Source organism: Echinops telfairi, unplaced genomic scaffold, assembly GCF_000313985.2.
Source record: "Echinops telfairi isolate 266 unplaced genomic scaffold, ASM31398v2 ScPeMD7_7469;HRSCAF=8507_1, whole genome shotgun sequence".
Taxonomy (NCBI): Eukaryota; Metazoa; Chordata; class Mammalia; order Afrosoricida; family Tenrecidae; genus Echinops; species Echinops telfairi.
This window is the reverse complement of record NW_022111373.1, coordinates 38,042,576-38,064,733: the sequence shown is the minus strand read 5'-3', so window position 1 is coordinate 38,064,733 and position 22,158 is coordinate 38,042,576.

The window sequence follows — 22,158 nt, the reverse complement described above, 5'->3', positions numbered from 1 at the left end:
TAATACATGTAAGTCCATTAAAAATACCATGGTTTCAGCCAGGTGCACTTTGATTTTTCACTACTACTTCCATGGGCACTGGTTGTGTTTCCAAGTAAAATGAAATATTTAATAATATCAATATTTGTTCCCTTTATCATAATGTTTCTTATTGCTCAAGTTGTGAGTTCTTTGTTTTCTTTATGTTGAAATGAATCCATATTAAAGTTATAGTCTTTGATCTTCATCAGAAAGGCCATAACGTATTTTTCTCTTTCAGCAGGCAATGCTGTGTCATCTGCACCCCACAGCTTGTTGGTCTCCCTCTGATCTGGATCATGTGTTCTTCGTATAGGCCAAGTTCACATACAAACTGAAGAACCGTGGCTAAGGATGCATTCCTGATCCACACCTTTCCTAGTTTTAAACCGTGTTGTATTCCCTTATTCTCTTCCGCTGGCTGCCTCTTGGTCTATGAGGAGGCTGCAAAAGGTTCATGGAAAATTTTCTTTATCTTTTAATTTCAGTTTTTCCCACAACCTTTTTAGAGCCCTCATGTTAGTACAAGTTCTGCATGAGCCCAATTAAGTGTTCTGGGATTCCCATTCTTCACTTATGATCCATAATTTGTTATAATCCAGACAGTTGAAGCCCTTAACATAAGCAATAAAACACAGATTAACATCTTTCTGATATTCTGTTTTCCGCCAAAATATACATATGCTATCATCAATGATATCCCCTGTTCCATGTGCTATTCTGAGTTTGGCTTTAGTGTCCTGTTTCTGGCAGGTTCTTGTGGATGTACTACTGCAGCCAGTGAATCGTGTATTCCTTCCATGTTCTTGTGATGCTTCCTGCATCATTCAATGTTTTGCCCATCCCACTTTGTTGAGTCTGTTCCAACTCCTCGTGATCCTGTAGGAAAGAGTCAGCTCCCACCATGTGGTTTCTGATACTGTAAATCTTTACAGGAACAGACAGCCCCATCTTTTGCCCGAGAAGCAGCTGCTGTGTCGACCGGCTAACTTGCGGTTAGCAACCCACATCCTCACCTACCTGGTCAACAGGAGCGCTCATTCTTCAAAGACTTTCAACCTGAAAGCTAAGGCCTGACCTCTCACCAATTTCCCATCCTGCATTTGCAACTCCCCATCTTCCTCATACGCTGGACAATATTGCCTGCATTCATTTCAAAACGACATTTGTTTATTCCCCCATCAGCTGTTCTCGCCCACTTCGCCATTTTTCTTGGAGGTAAGTGCTATTCTAATTTCCCACCTTAAAATGTTGAACTTATACCTTTGCCTCTTTTTCTCCATTTATCGTCTGTGAGGAATGTAATAATAATTTTTTTAATTCTTTCCATTCTTCGTGGACTCAACTCTAAAATTAGCATCATTAAGTTTCTGTAAAAGCAGTCAGACTGATCCTACTCTCCTAGAATCTTCCCCTTCCTACTCAAATTGCCTTTGGATGAAAGGCTAATTAGTGTAGCAATGCTACCTCGTATTTCCACACAAATCCTAGAACCGAATGGCTTAACACGCCCACTCACCCAGATCTGATTTCTCCTTGATGTTACATTCTAATGCAAGTGTTTCTAGACAAGTAATCTTCATTCAGAAACTTCGGGTCCTTTATACCGTGGAGCTCCCACCCACTAGCAGGTTCGATATCCAGCAGATAAGGAAGGCATGTCCACTTCTGAATGCACAAATCGCTCCACTCCAATGCAGTCACGTTCACTTACATCATGGAAAGAAACAGAAGCCATGCTCCATTTCCAGGAAGGACGAAGAATGAGCATTGGTGAATAGAGAACTAGCTCATCTTTCTTAAACAGGGTTCAGACCCTTGGCCAAGGGCAAGCACGCCTGATGTGAAAAGCACCAAGTCCCCATTCACAGTCAAGCTATCAAAGTTTCTGTTCGTCGCTGCTACCGGCATTTGGGAGAAGGGTAAATTGGTTGAAACCTAAGCTCAACTCCCTACCATTGAATCAATTCCGACGCACAGAGACCGGACTGAACAGAGTAAAACTGCCCTCTGGGTTGCCAAGACTGTAACTCTTGACAGAAGTAGAAACCCCGTTCTTTCTCCCAAATTGCCTGAACGCCTACCCAATTATGGGATGAAGAAAGATGTGTTTTCTACCTATTTCCAGATCTGACACTGAAGAATCATAAGACTTAAAATCTTAAGAGACTGTTGAACTAACCATAACATCTGCATATTCTCTGGGTCGGTGACAGGGTAGACTCTTCTGCTTACTATCACAAGACACTTGAGGAAAACCATTCTGAGTAAAATGTTGCTAAGAAAACATCAGCCCACTAACTATCATCTGAAACAATTAACCATTTTCAAGCTCGTCATTTTGATTGTCTTGGCACGCAGTAATATCAAATGAGACCAACGGCAGCCAAATCAGTGATGCAATGCCATCTTTATCCATGAAAAGAAGATAGATAATAATCAGGTTAGCAAAATCCTAGCTCCATTCTTACATTTCAACTAAGTTAAAATAGGAATGTTCGTGAAAAATTAGGCTCAAATCTTGAAACTAGATGAATCCCACCCTTACATACCATGTGTGTCTGCTTTTCTTTTTATTGAAGATATATCTGTCACTTAAAATTGAGGATGTGGGGAAACGATATTACTACTAGCTAAAGATACACATAATGCAGCAGGAATAAAGTGCATATCTGTAGAAATGACCGCAGCTTACAAATACTTCCAACTGTAAGTGCTCGGCCTTAGACCACTCTCTCTCCAGCTTCCCCTCCAGAATGCAGGCAAGCTCAGTGGAGTTGAGAGGAGGCATTCTGGCAGTAAAGTGACAGACAGCCACACAATCACTCCTTTGAATGAACACAGTTACAGTTTTGCAAATTGGAAGGCTGTCACTCAGAGTGACACCTGGCCTTTTGCTCATTGGACAGTCCATGCATGTAATACAATAGTTCCTCCAATTGTTACCCAGAAAAGAGCTGGTCGTGAAGGCAGCTATTGCCTGAATTTCAAGTAGGAGGACATTCTAGCATTTGGTGCTGTGGTTTGCAGTAACCGTGGTGTCACAGGTAAGAATGACATGAAAATAATTATAAACACGAAAGAAGTAGAAAAGTGAAAGATGTCTATCATTTTTGTTTTGCTGAAGCATCCTCCGTTATCTGGTAGGGAGAAGGATGGGTGAAAAACAGCTAATTATACATCCTCAAAGGATATCCCAAGCAAAATATTTCAAATAGCATAAGCCAGTTTATATATATATATAAACTGGCTTATGCTATATATATATATTTAACACCAGCTTGGAAATGAATTGAAATTCTCTCATAAAATGAAGTGAGTGTGCTAAGAGTTGTATGAGCCCCTAATAAAATTATTTTTTTTTTATAGAAAAGAAACTATAAGAATATGGCAAAAAATCATATTGTAAATGAGGGTGAATGCACAGTGGATACCCAAAGCCCATCTGTAGGCAACTGGACACCCCCTTACAGAAGGGTTGTGGGGAGGAGATGAGCCAGTCAGCGTGCAGAGTAGCAATGATGAAACATACAACTTTCCTCTAGTTCTTAAATGTATCTCCCCCGCCCCCCACTATCATGATCCCAATTCTACCTTACAAATCTGGCTAGACCAGAGGATGTACATTGGTACAGATAGCAACTGGAAACACAGGGAACCCAGGACAGATGATCCCTTAGGACCAATGGTGAGAGTGGCGATACCTAGAGGATGGAGGGAGGTTGAGGTGGAAAGGGGGAACAGATTACAAGGATCTACATATAATCTCCTCCCTGGGGGATGGACAACAGAAAAGTGGGTGAAGGAAGATGTTGGACAGTGTAAGATATGACAAAATAATAATTTATAAATTATCAAGGGTTCATGAGGGAGTGGGGAGTGGGGAGTAAGGGGAGGAAATGAGGAACTGATATCAAGGGCTCAAAAAAATATTTTAGGAATGATGAGGGCAACAAATGTACAAATGTGCTTAACACAATGGATGGATGTATGGATTGTGATAAGAATTGTACAAGCCCCCGATAAAAAAATTTTTTTAAAAAGAATATGGCAAAGCAAAATAAGAAAAAAAAACATAAAAAATAGCTTTAATAATACAAAAGATGATACATGGCATAGTTTAGTCAACACAGTTCATTAAAGTTTCCTATGATTTATCATTTAAAAAAAGGAAGTGAGTGAAACTCCAAGTTTGCATAAAGTGGTACAAAAAGTTACCAAATATAAAGACTAGATCATTCATCGATTCAGCAGTTAGTCGGGGAGGGCTTACCTGGTCACAGGCCCTGTTCTAGCATTGAGTACATAGCCGTGGTCTGAGCAGCAATAATTCTTTCCTGAGGAAATTAAATACTGAAGGAGCGGAAGCAGAAAATAGACCAACTAAATACTAATATTAATAGGTATACTTGTGACATGGTAAGCACTTGAGCAATCCCATCTCCTAAAAATAACGCAATCAAATTTCTTAGTCTAAGGCTTCAGGTAAAAATAATAGGGAGTACCAGTGGTTGCCGTTTTAATTAAGGAGGTCAGAGACCTACAGGTGAGAGGACCTGTTTTACCAATATCTGAAAGCAACTTCCCGGAAGCAGTAGGTCAGTTATAGGGAAACAAAAAACAGGATGCTGGAGAAAACGTGAGACATGAAAAGGGTCAGAAAATTACAGGGAGAAAGTGGCCCAGATTTTGCAGTACTTTGAAAGCATCTCTTTTTCGTTCATTTGACTTTGGTCTAAGTAGAGTGAGGTCACAGGGCTGTGAGGAGAGGTGTGATCTTAGCGGAGGTCAGAAGCTCACTCTGACTTCTCTTGGAGCCTGGACTGCCAAGGCGGAGGGAGAGAGCAATAAAACCCTTGGATGGGGTCACAAAAATGCAGACACGAGATAAGATGCTTTGGACCTGGATGGCCTCAGAGGAGGTAGAAGAAGTGGTACGATTTTAGAAACAATTTAAAGATGGAACTAAAAAGGTTCTTGAAAGCCTGGATGTGGTACATGAGGGAAAAGGGGAGTCACGGATTACTCCACACAAGTAGATCATTGTAGATGGAGTGAGGTTAAAATGTTGACTCATTTTAATTTGTTCTAGTTTTTAATATTTTCTATTTCTTTTAGATTGAGGAGTTTCCCTGTTTGACTTTGTTATTTTTCTTCCTTTCTTTGTTTTTGTGTTTTGTATGTCTTTCTGTATATGAAATCTAGGAGGGGTAAATATAGAGAGAGAATACTTGAATGAATGGTTTCTTAGGGGCACGGTAGGTGAGTTTGGGGGGAAATGGGAAGCTAATAACAAGGACCACAAAGAAGAAGACAGGATCTAAAATTGATTGTGGGGATGATAGCACAATACCTTTTGAGATGATCTAACTATTGAATTATATGATATATGGATTATATGCCAATAAAACTGTTTAAAAATAATAACTCTGGACAATATTGTCAAGATAGAGCTTTAAATGTTCTGGAGTTTTCTGTTTGCTTGTCTGTTTGATTTTAAACTGGTTTAAAAAGTTATTCCTCTGGACAACTCAAGATAGAGCTTTAAATGTTCTGGGGTGGGGGTGTTGTGTGGTTGGTTTTAAACTGTAAATAGGAAAAACTCTGGGTAGAACAAGGATTAGGAGCAAGACTGGGAGTTGAACATGATTGGTCTGATACACCTGGATGCTGCTGCTAAGATGACCCACTTCTAACCAAAATATGGAAGGTTTAAGTTCGAGGCACTAAAAGAAAGAACGTGTAATCTACTCTCGAAAACTCAGTCCTTGGAAACACTGGGGGGGGGCGGGGCATTCTATTCGGGCTCATATAGGTTTGCAAGCATTAGGCAGAACTGGCTTGCTGGCAACTAAATGTTGGTTTTATGGGTTTGGGTTTGGGTTTTAAAACATCTAGATAGAGATGTTTTCTAGCCCTAGATCTTGGGACATTTTACTACAATACTCTCCTTTGTGTTGTCAAGCTGCCCTGCGACAGTCTCCGCTCGCCTCCTTTACTTCATCGTTTCTTCCATTTCTTTTAGTTCCGACACCACAAGGACAACTTTTCAGAATCGCTTCCGGCATCCACCTTGATGGTTTCCTTCCTGTCTTTTGAATGACTTATTGCTTTGAAGAGAACGGAAGAAAAAAAACTCTAGGCTCAAATTGCAAGATTAAAATTTTTCATGGGCAAAATATTAAATATACAATAAGCATCCAAACATTATGGAAAGACTACATAGTCACTGTACCAAGAAGAACTAATAGACACTCAACTATTTCAAGTGGCAGCATAGAATCAAGAAGTAATGGTTATGAATGAAGAAGTCCAAGTTGCAATAAAGGCATTAGCCAAAAAGCAAGGCCCCAGGAATTGACGGAATGCCAATTGAAATGTTTCAAGGAGCTGATGAAGTTCTGCAAGTACTCACTATTGTATGCCAAGGAATTTGGAAGACATCTACCCGGACAACTAACAGGAAGAGATCCACATCCATACTCATTAAAAGAAAAAAAAGTGTGTGTTGGGGTGCAGGGGGGGCTGCCCTACAGAATGCAGAAATTATTTTAAAAATCACTGATATCAAATGAAGTAAAATTATGCTGAAGAACATTCAACAATGATTATAACAGTTTATGTCAGGCCAGAAACAAAAGGCCAGATTCAAAAGAGGACATGAAACAAGGGATATCGTTGCTAATGTTAGATGGATTTTAGCTAAAAGCAGGGAATACCAGATAGATGTTTACTTATATTCTATGGACAATGCGAAAACACGCGACTGTTTGAACAGCCTCGAGATGAATGGGACTCCGGAATACTTCATTGTGCTCATGCAGAACCTGTACACATATGGTAGTTAGATGATTTGATGTTATTGTAATGCCTCGATCTAGGGGTGGAGTCAAATCTGTCAATCAAGTCCCAGCCTGATGACTTCTTGCTGGGAAAAGAATGTAAGACATTGGAACTGCTCTCTCTGCCCCTTTGCCTGCCTGCCTGCCTGCTGGGACCTGGGTGGCTACCCTCTGAGTTGCCAGGGTCCTCCTATTTTTTCCACTGCCCTTGGACCCACAAGAAGGTACACCCATTGGCCTTGCAATCTTCCTGCGCGCTTCATCCTTGCATGTGCCTGCGTCAGTCTAAAGAGGAATTTATGGACTAGAATTGGATTGATAGCCTAGAGTTGGACTGGGCTGGGATACTTGCATGATATAATTACTTATTAAGATAAAGCTCTTTCTTACACACACATGAGTGTCACTGGATTTGTTTCTGTAGTCAACCTGGACTAATACAATATAGACCAAGAGGCGGTTATGTGAATAGAACAAGGCAATGATGGTTTAAATCAAGAAAAGTGTGGATCAGGGTTATATACTCTCACCATAGTTATTCACTGTGTAGGCTGAGCAAATAATCAGAGATATTAGACAATATGAAGAAGAACATGACATCAGGATTGGTTGTTCCGGTCAGTTCTGACTCATACATAGCGACTGATCCATTAAAGTCCTTCTGTACAAGAGAATGACACACTGCGTGGTCATGTACCATCTTCACAACTTTTATGGTTGAGCCTACTGTTGCCAAAGCCATCTTGTCGAGGATCTTCCTATTGTTCTAGGCCTCTCTAATTTACCAAGCATGGCCTATTCTGGGCACTGGTGTCTCTTGATAACATGTCTAAAGAATGTGAGAAGTCTTACCATCTCTGCTTTTAGGGAACATTCAAACTATACTTCTTCCAAGACAAATGTGTTTTTACTTTTGACAGCCCAGGGTACTTTCAATATTCTTCACCAGCACCACAATTCAAATACATTAGTTCTCCTTTGATCTTCTGTATCCAATATTCAACTTAATATGCATATGAGGTGATTGAAAATACCATGGCTTGGGAGAGGCACACCATAGTCCTCAAAGTAATAAGTTAGCCTTTCAACCCTTTAAAGAGGTCCTGCGCTGCATATGTCCCCAAGGCAATGCAGCCTTGGAGCTCTTGAATGCTCTTGCCATGAGCACTGAGTGCACATCCAAGAAAGACGAAATCCTTGACAATTCAGTCTTTTCTCTATGCCTCGTGTTGTTACCCAGTGGTCCAATTGTGAGCATTATGGTTTTTTTACATTGAGTTGCAATTCAAACAGAAGGCTGCCATCCTCGATCTTCATCAGCAAACGCTCCAAGCCTTCCTCACCTTGAGCAAGGAACTTTGTGCCAGCTGCATATCGCAGGGTGTTGATAAGCCTTCCTCCAAACCTGATACCACATTCTTCCTCATATAATGCAGTCTCTCTGATGACTTGCTCAGGATACAGATTGAGTGAGTCAGGTAAGGGGGTTCAACCCTGTAGCACACCTCTCCTAATTTTAAACCATGCAGTGTTCCTTCGTTCTGGTCACATAATTGCCTCTTGATCCATGTACAAGTTCTGCATAAGTACAACGAAGTCGCAGTCTTCTCTAGATGATCCATAATTTGTTAAGTTCCACACAGTTCAATGTCTTTACATAGTCAATATAACACAATTAAACATCTTTCTGGTATTCTCTGATTTAAGGGAATACCAGATACATTCATTCATTCTCTGAATATCAGATTTCAGCCAAGATTCATCTAGCATCAGTAATGATATCCCTCATTCCCTGTTCTCTTCTGAATACAGCCTGAATTTCTGCCAGCTCTCTGCCAATGTACTTCTGTAATCACTGTTGAATAATTTTCAGCAAACTTTTATGTGCGCGTGACATTAATGATATTTTTCTACAAGTTACACATTCTGTTGGGCACCTTTCTTTGCAATGAGTACAGATATGGATCTCTTCCAGTCAGTTAGCCTGGTTTCCACTTCTCTTGGCACAGGCACAGAGCAGTAAGTACTTCCAGAGCTTCACCAGCTTGTTGAAACATTTCAACTGATAGTCCATCGATTCCTGGAACCTTGTTTTTGGCTAATGTCTTCATTGCAATCGGGACTTCTTCCTTCAATCCAGATTCTTGATCATATGTTACCTCCTGTGTCCACTAGTTCTTTTTAACACCATGACCGTGTGTTCTTTCCACCGTGTTTTGGTGCTTCCTGCAACCTTTCATATTTCGCACATAAAATCTTTCATTATTGCAACTTGAGGCTTGAATTTTTTGTTCAGTTTTTTCAGCTTAAAATATGTGGAGCGTGTTCTCCCCTTCTGGTTTTCTAACTCTGGATCTTTGCACATTTCATTATAATACTTTACTTTGTCTTCTCAAACTGCCCTTTGAAATTTTCAGTTCGCTGCTGTGCTTCATCTTCTATTAATCTTAGCTCCTCTGTAATTCAGAGCAGTTTCAGAGTCTCTTCAGACATCCACTTTGATCCTTTGTTTCTTGTCTTTTCATTCACCTTTGGCTATTCATGTACGATGACCTGGGTGTCATCAAAGAGCTCATCAGGTCTTCTATCATTCACGATCAATGCAGCAAATCGGCTGACGCTTGTGATGTTTTCAAAATTCAGGTGGGATATGCTCAAGGTTGTATTTTGGCTCTCATTTTCTACAAACTTGAATGTGAACTTACAGGTGAGCAATTGATAGTCTGTTCCACAGTGCACTCATGACCTTGTTTTAGCTTCTGACATCTGCCTGCTGATATCTCCTCTACCCAGATGTAGTCAATTTTATTTCTATGTATTCCATCTGTAGCTGTCCACATGTGCAGCACCATTTGTGTTGTTGCAAAAAAGGTATTTGTGATGAAGTTATTGGTCTTACTAAAATTTTCAGCTTCATTTCTATCACCACAGCCATATTTTCCAGGGATTGTTCTTTTTTCTTTGTTTCCAACATTTGCATTCCAAATGCCAATAATAATCAATGCATTTTGATTGCAGCTTTGATCAATTTCATACTGAAAACATAGGTAGCCTTTTTCAATTTCTTTATCACCAGCTTTAGTAGTTGGTGTGTAAATTGGACTAGTTGTGTTGACTGGATTTCCTTGTATGGGGATAGCTATTATCCTATAACAGACAGCATTGGACTTCAAGATAGATCTTGAAATGTCCTTTTTGACTATGAATATGACGCCATTCCTCTTGAATCTATCATTCCTTGCATCGTATGACTTTTTAATTCAAAATGGCTAGTGCCAGTCCATTTCAGCTGACTAATCCCTAGGGTATCAATCTTTATGCAGTCCACTTCATTTTTGATGGCTTGCAACCAGATGGATTAATGGTGTAGCTGCAACGATGGGCTCCAATATAAGAACAATTGTGAGGACAGCGCGGGACCAGACAGTGTCCCCTTCTGTTATGTGAGCTGGAACTGACTTGGGGACGACGAACAATGACATGAGCCCTGAGCAACTCGAAGGCATCTCACACAGACAGAGATGTGGCTGCACAATTAAAAATGCGTGTGCAGTCGAGTCCTAGTTTGGACATAAATATTTGGGAGGAGGAAATATCTACGTGATATTTAAAGTGTGTAAGTGCAGATAATAAAGAAGAGGCTCATTCTAAGAGCTGGGCCTCAAACTCGTCTACATTACAATACAGAAAAAGCGAGCAAGAACAAGAGGAGCTGAGAGTCTAAGAGAAGCAGCCGGTGTGGTACAAAGGAAATCAGAAGAAAAGTGAACAAAATATTTCCTAAAGAATTATGATCAATGTGTCCAATTCTGCTGTGAATGAACACTATTAATGACTTCAAAAGTAGGCTACTATCAACAAATTACTTCATATCCATTATAACTTGATATTTTCTAGAACTCAGAATAAAGCTGCTGTTGGCAACCAGAAATGTAGATAAGTTAGTAATGGCAACAATACTAAAATCACATTCTATCCTTAGATATGCCAGGCATTTACCAATCATTTTTCAATCATTACCTCAGTCAATACTCTCAAAAACTCTATTGGATAGACATCATCTACCTCTAAAGAGAAGAACCCTGAATCTCAGACAGTTCTCCTGACTTAAGTTTCTACCTCTCTTAAAAAGCTGAGACCCAAAAGGAGGCAACCGCACACCCTGAGCCATCACTACTGCGCCGTGGTGGTGGTTATTGAAATGCTGCATTCCCTGTCATTCTGAATTTCAAACTTTTTAAGACCTCTGAGAAACTTGGGGCAAGATAATGTGTGAAAAGCAAGACATGAAAATAGATATGTCTCTGATGACAGAATTTCTTTTCAATTCTTCCAACTGTTGCGCCCTAAATATAACTGGTCATCCTCATGCATTACTCTCTACATAGGACAGCATTCAGAGAAAAGAAGAATCTGCGATCGTCGGATGACGCAAATGGCTGAGCACTGGACCACTACCGAAGAGGCCGGCGCTTCAAACCCACTCAGACTCCTCCAAAGGCCCGCTTGCTGATCTGCTTTGCCACCACGTTGCCGATCCGACGAAGGAGTTCTACTCTGCACGTCGAAGGCCTCTCTGGGTGGCAATCCACTCACAGGAACTTAGCAACAGCGATTACAGAGACATAGCAGTTCAACTCCACAAAACCTGACGGGCAATACAGCTCTTGACCAACGGTTTTTTACAAATAAAGGAAGGATGGGGTGTCAGGCCCAGGAGAGACAAACAATCGCACACAACATGTTTTTGAAGTAGTAGCTTATTTAATGGATGTCTCTCTCCTCAAAGCTGACAACTACCTTTCTCATCGGAATCAACGCTGGCATTCCGCCCGCTGAAACGCTGGTGAATGAAAGTGTTGGCCGCGTTTGGGGAGCGGGGAGCACAGAGAAACGCAGACTCTGGCACGTGGCTGGCTGGCTGGGCCCTCCCTTGGCCCTTAACTTTCCTGTGCGGCGGTTTCCTCGCCTCAAAATGCGACTATGATCACGTCGCACTGCGGGACATTGGGAGGATTACATAAGTCATTCTCTGTAAGTATTGAGAGACATTTCTGATGCAACGTGCATTCACTTAGATATATTTTGATTACTTTCTCCTGTTTCTTGGTGATATCCCACAGAAACTACTGTAACTTTTTTTGGCACCACCCCGGGACCCTGCGTGTCTACCTTTTTATTCCTCACGCTTGAGTTCGCTTCCCTTGCCTTTACTGATGGGCGTGATCATCCTCGGGCACGTAGGCAGCCCCTTCCAGTCACCATGGAGGGTCACGATTAGCCAGCCCGTGCCCGCTTTCCGACGTGACCCCCAGCCTCCTCCCGAGTTCGTTTCCGCTGATGTAAGGGAAAGCTCTCCCCACTTCATCATTTCCCTCGCGGAACTAGCAGACACTAGGAGCGCCTCCATAAAATAGCAAAACACGAAAGTGGGCTTGTTTCCAGTCCTCCCACTTCCTGAGCAGCCACAGTATGAGAAGGGACGAATCAAAGGTAGTCTGCTGTGTGATCACCACGTCACTTTGAAACCATCGGGGTGAAGCTTCCACCCTGATACCGCCGGCGTTGGTAGCACGTGCCGCCCGTTTGCTGCTGCCCACGCATCCATCCTGTGTGCTGGGCGGGCCAGACTCCAAGAGACCCAACTGTGCCTGCATCATTCCGGATCGTCCAATCATGTCACCTTTTAAGTAAGTCTAAACTTCGTTAGTCGTCCTTGTTCCTGGTGTCTTAGATAGTTACATTTTTCACCCAAAGAAAAGGAAATACATAATGAGTCCTTGATTTGCAGCTAAATTATTAAATGTTGCCTAGGGACAGTGAATCTGCTTCCTTAAATTCTGATGGACCAAGCTTCTATCTACTGCCCCCTGGTGGATATATCCCTGTAGTTCTTTCCATTTGAACACTGAAGTCTTGTTTCCTCCCACTCCTCTCCCTGCTGTCCATTCAAAACGTGAATCTCGGCTACTTTCCATGGAAATTCCTGGTGAGTTTGAATTGGGGAGCGACCTGAATGCCTGCAGGCTCTCACTTAGTTGGTGGCCTTTCCCTGCTCTGCGGCTATTTATCTTTGTTTCATTTCAGTGACATGTTTAACCGCCGTTAAGAGACCTTTACTCCAGTCCCTGGCATAGTACCTATTAATTTCTCCAGTTTCTAGGAGAGTTGGCTTCTACCAATAGTCTCCCAGTCTGCTTAATTCCAGTCCCAGAGTTGCAGCCAAGGCCCAAGGGATTTGTTCTCTTCCAGTGAGGTAAGGCAAAGGCATTGCACTAACCCAAGCATGTCTGTCACTGACCTCTTCTCCCTTTCCAAGAAAAACTCCAATTTCCTCAGTAAATGAATGTCCATTGAGTCTAAGTTAAAAATCAATTTTCAGCCAGTTATTTCACAAGGGAATTTTAAGTCGTCCTCTGTTGACCCTCAACCATTAATCTCAACCAAACACACGATGCTGCAGACCACAGAGGATGGCGGCCCATCCGACCTAACCAGAGACCTGCAAGCCAAACAGTCTCCATGAACATTATCTCTTCGGAGAGCGTGGTTCTTTCTCTAAAAGCAATGTTCAGCCAACTATCGTCCTTCCAAGAAGCAAGGTCACCGTGAGCAATCCGGTGATCCTTCGAGGACAATACAAAGAAATGGCGCTCTCTGTCCCCCTCCCTTTCCTCTCCTGCAGTTTCTCCCTCGGAATCTCACCCCGCTGCCTCCGTGATTCTCACACTCCTTAGTGTCTCCTGACGGCTGCCTCATTTCCTCTCACTATGATGGGCGAGCGGGGTTGTGGCCACGGGGAGATTGAAACCAATCATTCAGCTCTTCTCCTCTCCGTGGGCTTTGCGTATCCATCCTCTCACCACACTCTGGTGAACCTAAATTTGACTCGAATACTGTGTGTGAATATGGATACTGATTAGATGTTTCCCTTTTTGCTAACTTGAAAACTCTGTGGCTTACCGTTGATCTCTCCCAAAATGTTGCCTCTTTCTACTGCAAATATGTGAGATAGGCAGATATATGCATAATAGAACAAAATCTCCAATATGTCCACAGTTTAATTCATAAAATTGAAACAACAGCACATGTCTGTTGCTTCACCTGGGATTACTATACAATCCAAGACGTTTCATAATATTCATGCCCACATAATTTCAAAGCATGGATGGCCACAGTGAAAATGCACTTTTAATTTGCTCTGGGGGCAATGATTTAAATCCAAAATCACCGATATGCAGCCCGAACTAGCTGGCTCTCTCTTAGATGAGGCTCTCTGTAACACGGCATTTACAGAAGCAGTCATCTGGCCACAGACAATGGGGAGCATCGTTTTTACTTCTTTATTGGATGTCCTTTGATAGTGATGTAGAGAACTTACACAAAGCTTCACAGAAATCTTCCTTTCATTTGTGAACATTTCTCTTTCACTCCAGTTCTCTCTTTCATGAAAACGGTCTCTGGATCTCCGTGTTCATTCCCTGCCATTTCTCATTCCCTCTTTTTCCACAAGGCATGAGTTACAAATGCAGAGGCCCCGCCCTACTTGGGAATCTCCACACCATCTGCAACCCTGAGGAATAGAATTCGTCTTCTGCGCAGGCGACTTTTCTTCACGAGACCAGCTCTCCCAGGAAGCCTGTTCATAAAAAAGTACACATCCTTCACCTTGCAAATGTTCGCATGAAGTACACAATCCTTCCATTCAATCACTGAAAATTGTTCTACAAATGAAAATTATTTTGGATCACTTCCTCTGGAAGTCTCTCATGGATTTTATGCTACAAACTCAATTTAGAATGATTCTAGATGGGGGACAGAGAGATCATAACAAATAGTTGGCAACAAGCATATTCTATCATTGGAAATACAAATCAAGAAAAGAGTTATTTAGATGTATAAATAATACTGCTGTATGAGAATTATACTTTGATACAATATGGCTTCTTTTTACCAGCAAGCAGGTTTTCTGGGTGTGTCCATAGCCACATTCCCATTCATTCACTTGCATCTGCACGTCCAAGAATATGTATGTCTGAGCTGGTATTCCTGGCTCTCTGCAGGATTTCATAGTCCTGAGGGTCCGTTTCCAGGGACCAATACATCTTGTCAGCCTAGGTCTGAGGCTACAGCCTGAGAAGAATGCTAAGGTCTTTGATGGATTATCACTAAAACTGAGCTGTGCTGAAAAGTTATAAATTGTCAACTTCCCTGAGGCTTAGATGGGGCTGATTACTAGAAGGATCATCAAAGCCACCAAGCAGTCTTGAGCACTAAAAAGTACATTAAAAAGGGCATCATCTGTGAAAAATGTAAACAAATGTAATACACATTGCAGGCCTATGAAGTTCAGGCACAGAGAAATGATAAACAAATGATGAGTTACATGGAAATCAACAGTGTTGTCAAAACATTGCCCTTTTAATCCCAGATAAATGATGAAGTTTATAAAAGGAGATTTTTGAGGGCCATGGGAGATTATTTAAACATACATGGAGAGTGGTTTAAGTGCTAATCCATTGCCATTTATGTAAACTGCATTTCTATCATCAGTCTTCACTACATAAAATTGCCTCATCATTTTATAATTCCATAGACCTAGTTGAAACTAGACCCCACTGGAAACAAATATTTTGCATTAGGCTTGAACGTTTTCAACTCCCCTTCTACATACACATCGTGACACGGCTTTGAAAACCTTGGCTCAAGTCACAGCAAAGTTTAAAGCACCTGAAAACTTTCCTAGGGTGTCACCCTCTGTCCAACTAAAGAATCCAACCACAGAGAAGTGCTTCCCCTCAAGATGCTTCATAAGGTGCTTTATAAATGGATCTGGATTTTACTGAAAGCAAAGTCACACATCTGCTTTGCTTTACCAATGAAAAAAACAAACATGTTTATGGTTTCAGTCCAAACCCTTTTTGCAAGGGAGAAGGAAATGCAGAATGTTCAGCTAATTGCTAAGAGGAAATCCATATGTGTTCTTTGCTTTCCATGAAAGGACAGGTCCTCTTGCTATTTAATTGATGAAATGTTGTACACAAAACTGACAGTGATTAATACCATTCTAAGATGCCATTTTAAGAGCTGTAAGTGTAAAGCTTTGGAATATGTTCTTTGACATTTACATTGCGATTTGCTAGGTATAAAATCTACTTCTTGCCTTAAGCACTTATATCGGGGGGGGAAAATGTTAAGTAATTTCAAATGGCAATGTCTTCCTGGGGAGCCAATCTTTAAAAAGTCGGGAACCTATCACTTTTCACCCCTGATTTCCTTGTTTAAAAAGCAAACATTGTGCTACAAAGTCATCATCACCTAGAAATGTTTATCAGGCACCCAGAGGGAATTTATTGGGTTCCCCTGTGGTGTGCCTCTTCCCACAAAGGGAAAGGATGAGCATCCGACACCTCAAATCAAAGGGAGAGCGAGTCAAATAGATTCTTAGAGGGCTTTTCTGGCTCTGGTGTTCTCCCCCTGGATACAGCCCCATATGAAACACTGCACAAGGACCCCCACGCTTCCTTACTTATGCAGGATTCAAGCCTGGGAGTTTGGGGGTGATTTTGGGGGGCAGGAATCTTTTTGGGTTTTGCTTGTTTGTTTGTTTTGGTACTCTTTAGCATAGGGGAAGACTATGAAAGGCTTGTTTTGTCTCAAAGAATTCACAGTTCGTTCTATTTAAGCTTTCCCTAGTCCTGTGACCTCTCAGGTTGCTCCTCTACCCTGACCCCATGCATTACTGCCCTGGTGATGTGTTTATATCTAACAGAGATAACAAAGTCTCTCCTTTGCATCTGTCTTCGCCATTACGTCTGATGTCACAAACAATGTAAAATTCGGACACTACAATTTTACATCAACACACCATACAAAACAAGCCCAGCAGTGATCTTGCCTGAGTTCCTTGAGAAAAGGAGACTGCCAGGTTCAAATCCCTGCGTCTTGGGAATTTTAGAGATGGACGAAGTGCTGCAAATGCAATGATATCAGGAGGCACCAGGTTGCCTGCAATGAGAGGAGCAAGGAGAGCGATATGGGTACAAGAAAAAACCATTTGTCTCCTGATGCCACCTACCCACGCCCAGAGCTCACTTCGAAGCTAAACAGTAGGCAGGTCCATAAAGGAACACCACCATTCATCTGTCCGTTTGTCCTGTTTTGGTGGCTTGAGTGTCGTTCGGATGCCAGAACGTATGTTCCTTGTGTCTCAAATATCAACAGGGCTACTCACCCAGGGGGAACAGATTTTAGTGACTCATAACAAACGACGGATGGCATTGTGAAAAATGGGAATTCCAGAGCGCTTCATTGTGCTCATGCAGAATCTGTACATAGATGAAGAAGTGGTCATTCAAATAGAAAAATGGAATGCCACGTGGTTTAAAATCAGGAAATATATATTTTCCTGGATCATGTCACCATCCTTACACAATCTGTCTGATAAGCAAACAAGCCCCAAGTTATACTGCATGCAGAGAAACGTGGCACCGGGATTGGAGTTAGGCTTATCAACAACTTGGAAGCGTAGATGACACCGCCTTGCTTGCTGGACGTGAGGAAACCTTGAAGCACTGGCTGGTGATGATCAAGGAGTGCCGGCTTCAGAATGGATTGCATCTCAATGTAAAGGAAAAGAGGGTCTTCACGCTGGGGTCAGTGCCGTTGAGGAGATAAGGAAAGTGGGTTCCAATTGTGGAATAAAAAACGGCTCTGCTCTCGCCTGATTCACAATGAAAAGATGACATCAAGTGAAAGTGAAACCGCAGACACAGTGAGGTTAATTGAACTTCACTGGTCACTGACCTTCAGTCATCAGCGAGGCACAGGGATTCCTGGAGACTGGAGGGGACTTGCCCATCGAAAAGGGCCAGTGGTTACTAAGCTTTGACCAAATGTTTTGTCGACAGGAAGAGAAGGCTGACGTCGTGAGACAGTGAGGTCTCGTGGCACATCGGGTGACGTGCTTAGTTGCTAGCAAAGAGGGTGGCAGCTAGCACCCATCTCGATGAGAATCCTCAAAAGAGAGACCCGATACTCTTCTGCAAGGTTAATCAAACCAAACTCGCTGCCCTCGAATCCATTCTGCCTCCTGGAGACCCTCGGGAACCGTAAGTCTTCATAGGAGGAGAGGGATCTGCCTTTCCTCTGCAGGGCAGCTGCTGGTTTTGAACTGCTGACTATGTAGTTAGCAGCCCAACAAATGACCACCATCTTGAAAATTCAATGTCGTGGTTCTACGTTGCACGTGAGTCTAAATCAGCTCCTTGGCAATAAATAACAACTACAGAAGCTTTACAGAGATATGGAAATCAAGATTTTTATGTGAAATCTCTCAATCTTTAAGTTTTTAAGAGATGACAACTAATTATTCATGTAAAATAAGTAACCAACCACTTGATGGGTCATAAATGTTCAGGTTAAACAAGATCCTATCTGTGAGTCAGACCATATCCCAACACTGAGTTTGTACTCTAGTCTTGGCAATGCGCAATAATGGTGTGCTTCATTGTTCTGCACAAGGTTTTTCAAGCACAAGGTTCACTAGCACTGAAACTAAGGCCCTGATGCTGAGAACACTTCAAAAGGCTAAGTTCTGCTATTCAATTCTGCACTGACATCTCTTGTCAGCGCCAGACTCTGTAAGAGCCTAAAAGAAGCGAGTTCCCTGTCACCTATCATTTATCATTTATCTCGAACCCTAGAGGATGAATCCCATGATATCCAATATAAGTACCAATAACCAACTACAGCTTAATTCAAGGTCCCTCCACTAATCACTTCAACTATCCAGAAGTTCTGCAGGGCAGAGAACAAATCACGAGGAAACATGAAAGACGGTTGGGTTGCAGTGGTAATAAAAATCAGAAATGGCAGAGAAGGCCCAGAAAGCATTTTGAAATTTGAAGGAACAGAAGGATTAGTTTAGGGGCAATGAAAAGCAGTGATAGGTGGCAATTTAAGAAATGGAGCAACTGCATAGTGTTGATGGAATTCCAATGCTTTTATGGGCCACCAACCAACTGAAACTTCCTCCTCCTCTTGATGTCTGGGTATATATGACTCAGTTTACAAACCACAAAATGTTTGTGTTTCCTACCATAGCCTGCTTTATACTGCCCAAGAGTCCCTGGTGCCAACATACACACACACACACACACACACACACCCTCGTCCACATACATTCAGAGTTCAAGGACTGAGCAATCAGCTTTCCAAAAACCAACAAAAGTCTTCCATCCTGGTTTCAGAAGATGCTGACCAGAAGGGAAAAATAAAATCCTGCTTCCAAAATCCTATTCTTGTTAATGGGAGGGCTATCGACTGCCAGCTGTCTTGTGCCAGCCCCTTTATGGTTTGTCTTTAACAGATCAGTATCAAACCAAATAGCTATAGGCCAACCAATTAAAAGAAAAAGTGGAGACCAAGAGATTCATGCCTGCTGGTGAAAACTTAGGCAGGCATGTGGGTAATCTGAGTATGACAAGCTGGCAGCCCACAGTCTTTTTGAAGTGAAGAGCAAACAAGTTGAGGATTTTTATAATGCAGGCTTTGTCCGGTAATTCAGCCAGAAGCTTTCCCAATACAGCTGCTTCCAAAAACTAAAACACATGGGGCTGAAAGTATTGCAACTTAAAGCAAACAAGATTCACAGCCAGAACCAGCATTCCCAACAGCTGAAGAGTAGACACGCTCTGCCACTAAAAATAAAGCAGTGGCTCGATTCGGACTGTCTCCCAGACAGACCAAAAGTAAATGATGATGGACAATTATAAACTGTAAAGAGGGGCAACTCACAGAAACTACGAGCAGTGTTTTCAGCTACTACTACAAAGAGCTCTCATGGAGTGGAAGGAGGCTCCAAAGAGCCTTCTGGAAAAAAGAAATGTCAGTTAGGAAGGATTATACCTAAAATAAAGAACAAAACTATTAGAATATTTTCTGGAGAAATGTGTGGCATCTACTACTGCACCCTTACTCTCAGGGAAAGAGATGATAGAAAGATAGATAGATAGATAGATAGATAGATAGATAGATAGATAGATAGATAGATAGATAGATAGATATAGAAATTGATTTCAGATAATATAAAAATATATGACTCTAAATTCCAGCAACTGCATTTAAAACAAGGAATAACTGTCTCCATTTTTCGTTGTTCCTCACACGTTTGTTTATTCCTTCTCCCCTGTACAAGAACCATACTTCCTGAAGGCAGACTGGCCTTCAGCCCAATCAAATTCAAACCTCTGTTGGCACGGCAGCTAAAGAGACCCTCTGATTGTCACTGACGAGAGCATATTCTTCTCATAGTCACTAGGTCACAGATTGTGCAAATAAATCAATTAGTAAATTCTCAAATGCTTTGTTGTTTATTGTCCTGAGCCCCAAAATGTGAAACAACAATGAAGCTAAGAACATACTAAAAATCTTCCTGCAAAACAGGCAATTGCTCTCTCTTCTCAAAAGGAGAAGCTCTTCATTTTAAAACTTTCAACAGGTGGCTCAAAAAAAAATCCTTCAACCTGCTGTGCAGTTAAGTGTCACTTACCAGGCTCGGTAGCCTAGGAGGGCATGAAGAACTGTTTCAGCCAAAAGAGCAATCTTCAATCTGGGGGTGTAATTCTTGTTTCTACATCTATACAATGGATTCCCCGTTACAGTAATTATTATGAATTATAGATAAGCACTCTGTGTGTAATGTTCTGTTCTCCATTTCCTACAAATCAAATTACTGAGGGCTATATTGGATTGTGGACATATTTAGAAAATCCTTTTATTGTTGGTTAACTTTCCTTTCTGCCAAGAGGCTCCAGGCTCTCCTTTGACCAACCGCCCGAAAGCACCCCTGCTGCTCTGCAGAGGGGACCGTGGCAGGGTGGGGCTGATGGATTCTGAAATCACCATGCAGACCAGCATGGAACAGAACAGGCCATCCTGACTGGAAAACAGGTCAGATAGTCTACACCTGGGTGCATGATAGATGGTGAGGAATAACGACCGAATAGCCAGCCATGATATTGTTCCCAGGAGGTTGTCCAGAAAGACAGTGACGACTGAGGAAGGCCTCCACTGGGCTTTCAGGGAGATGCAGCTGCTCTCCCCAGGGGTTTGATAAGGGGGTGGTAAGCCAGAGGTGCCCTTGTGGCTCAGCTTCTCCTGGTCCTACAGATCATCACTGTCCTATAGATCGCAATACCGGGTTCTGTGCAGTCATGAAGGTCAGCAGTGTACCCTATAACCCACGAAGCCTTCATGCCTAAGAAACGACAAGGAGCACAGCGTCAGCAAAGCAAGTTTCCTCCCGGGAGAAGGCCATTCCACACTGCCTGCCCTTCCACAAGAGCTCCACGCTTTAGACATAAGATGTCCCATCAAAACTCCATCCTATCTCCCAAGACTATTTGATAGGTGACAACAAGTTATCAGAGAAATTGTGTTGTGCTGTTAATAACTGGCAGTGATACCCTATAACTAAAATTGCTAGCATTTATTAAACACCTACCAGGTATCAGTAGTATACTGATTTCAATGAAAGAAGCTCTCCGTGAGATGGATGACACAATAATTGTACAGTGGATTCAAACTTAAGCATCAGTGATCATGAAGATATTGCCGAGTGGGCAATAGAAACTCACCGTGAATCGTAGCCAATGCAATAGGAGCTTGTGTCAGGGACGGCTCTGTGGGCTGTCCATGTGTTATTTCACTGAATCTTCTCAAGAACCTAATAAAGGTTAGTAGTATAGTTTATCACTCCCATCTGACAGATAGGGACATTTAGGCAGAGGGACTTAAGACCACTGTCTTAAGTGAGCAGGGAAATGAGTTCAAGCCTGGGCACCTGCTCTGTAGGATACAAAAAGATGTGATCTTGCATCCTTCATTTGCATATCTAAGAGTTGAACTGCCTCAATGTTCAAGAGCTGAACAAGCTCCCCTCAGCTGCTTGGAGTGGTGAGCAGGATGGAAGCAGCAAGACTGGTCTTTTCTCACCCTATTTCCACCTGAGGGCTGCAGCTTGTTTCTTTGGGTTATGTTAGATTTAGGCACAAAACTTTTTTTTTTTTCATGAAAGTTGTTAAATTTGGAAACATTTTGAAATCCACTGATGTGGCAACAAAACTCAAAAGTAAACCCACTGCCATCCAGTCGATTCCAAATCATAGAAACCCAATACAGTGAACCCTCGTTTATCACGGTTAATCGGTTCTAGACCCTACCGTGATAAATGAAATTCCGCGAAGTAGGATTCCTTATTTGTAAATCAAATATTTTCATAGTTAGAGCATAGAGG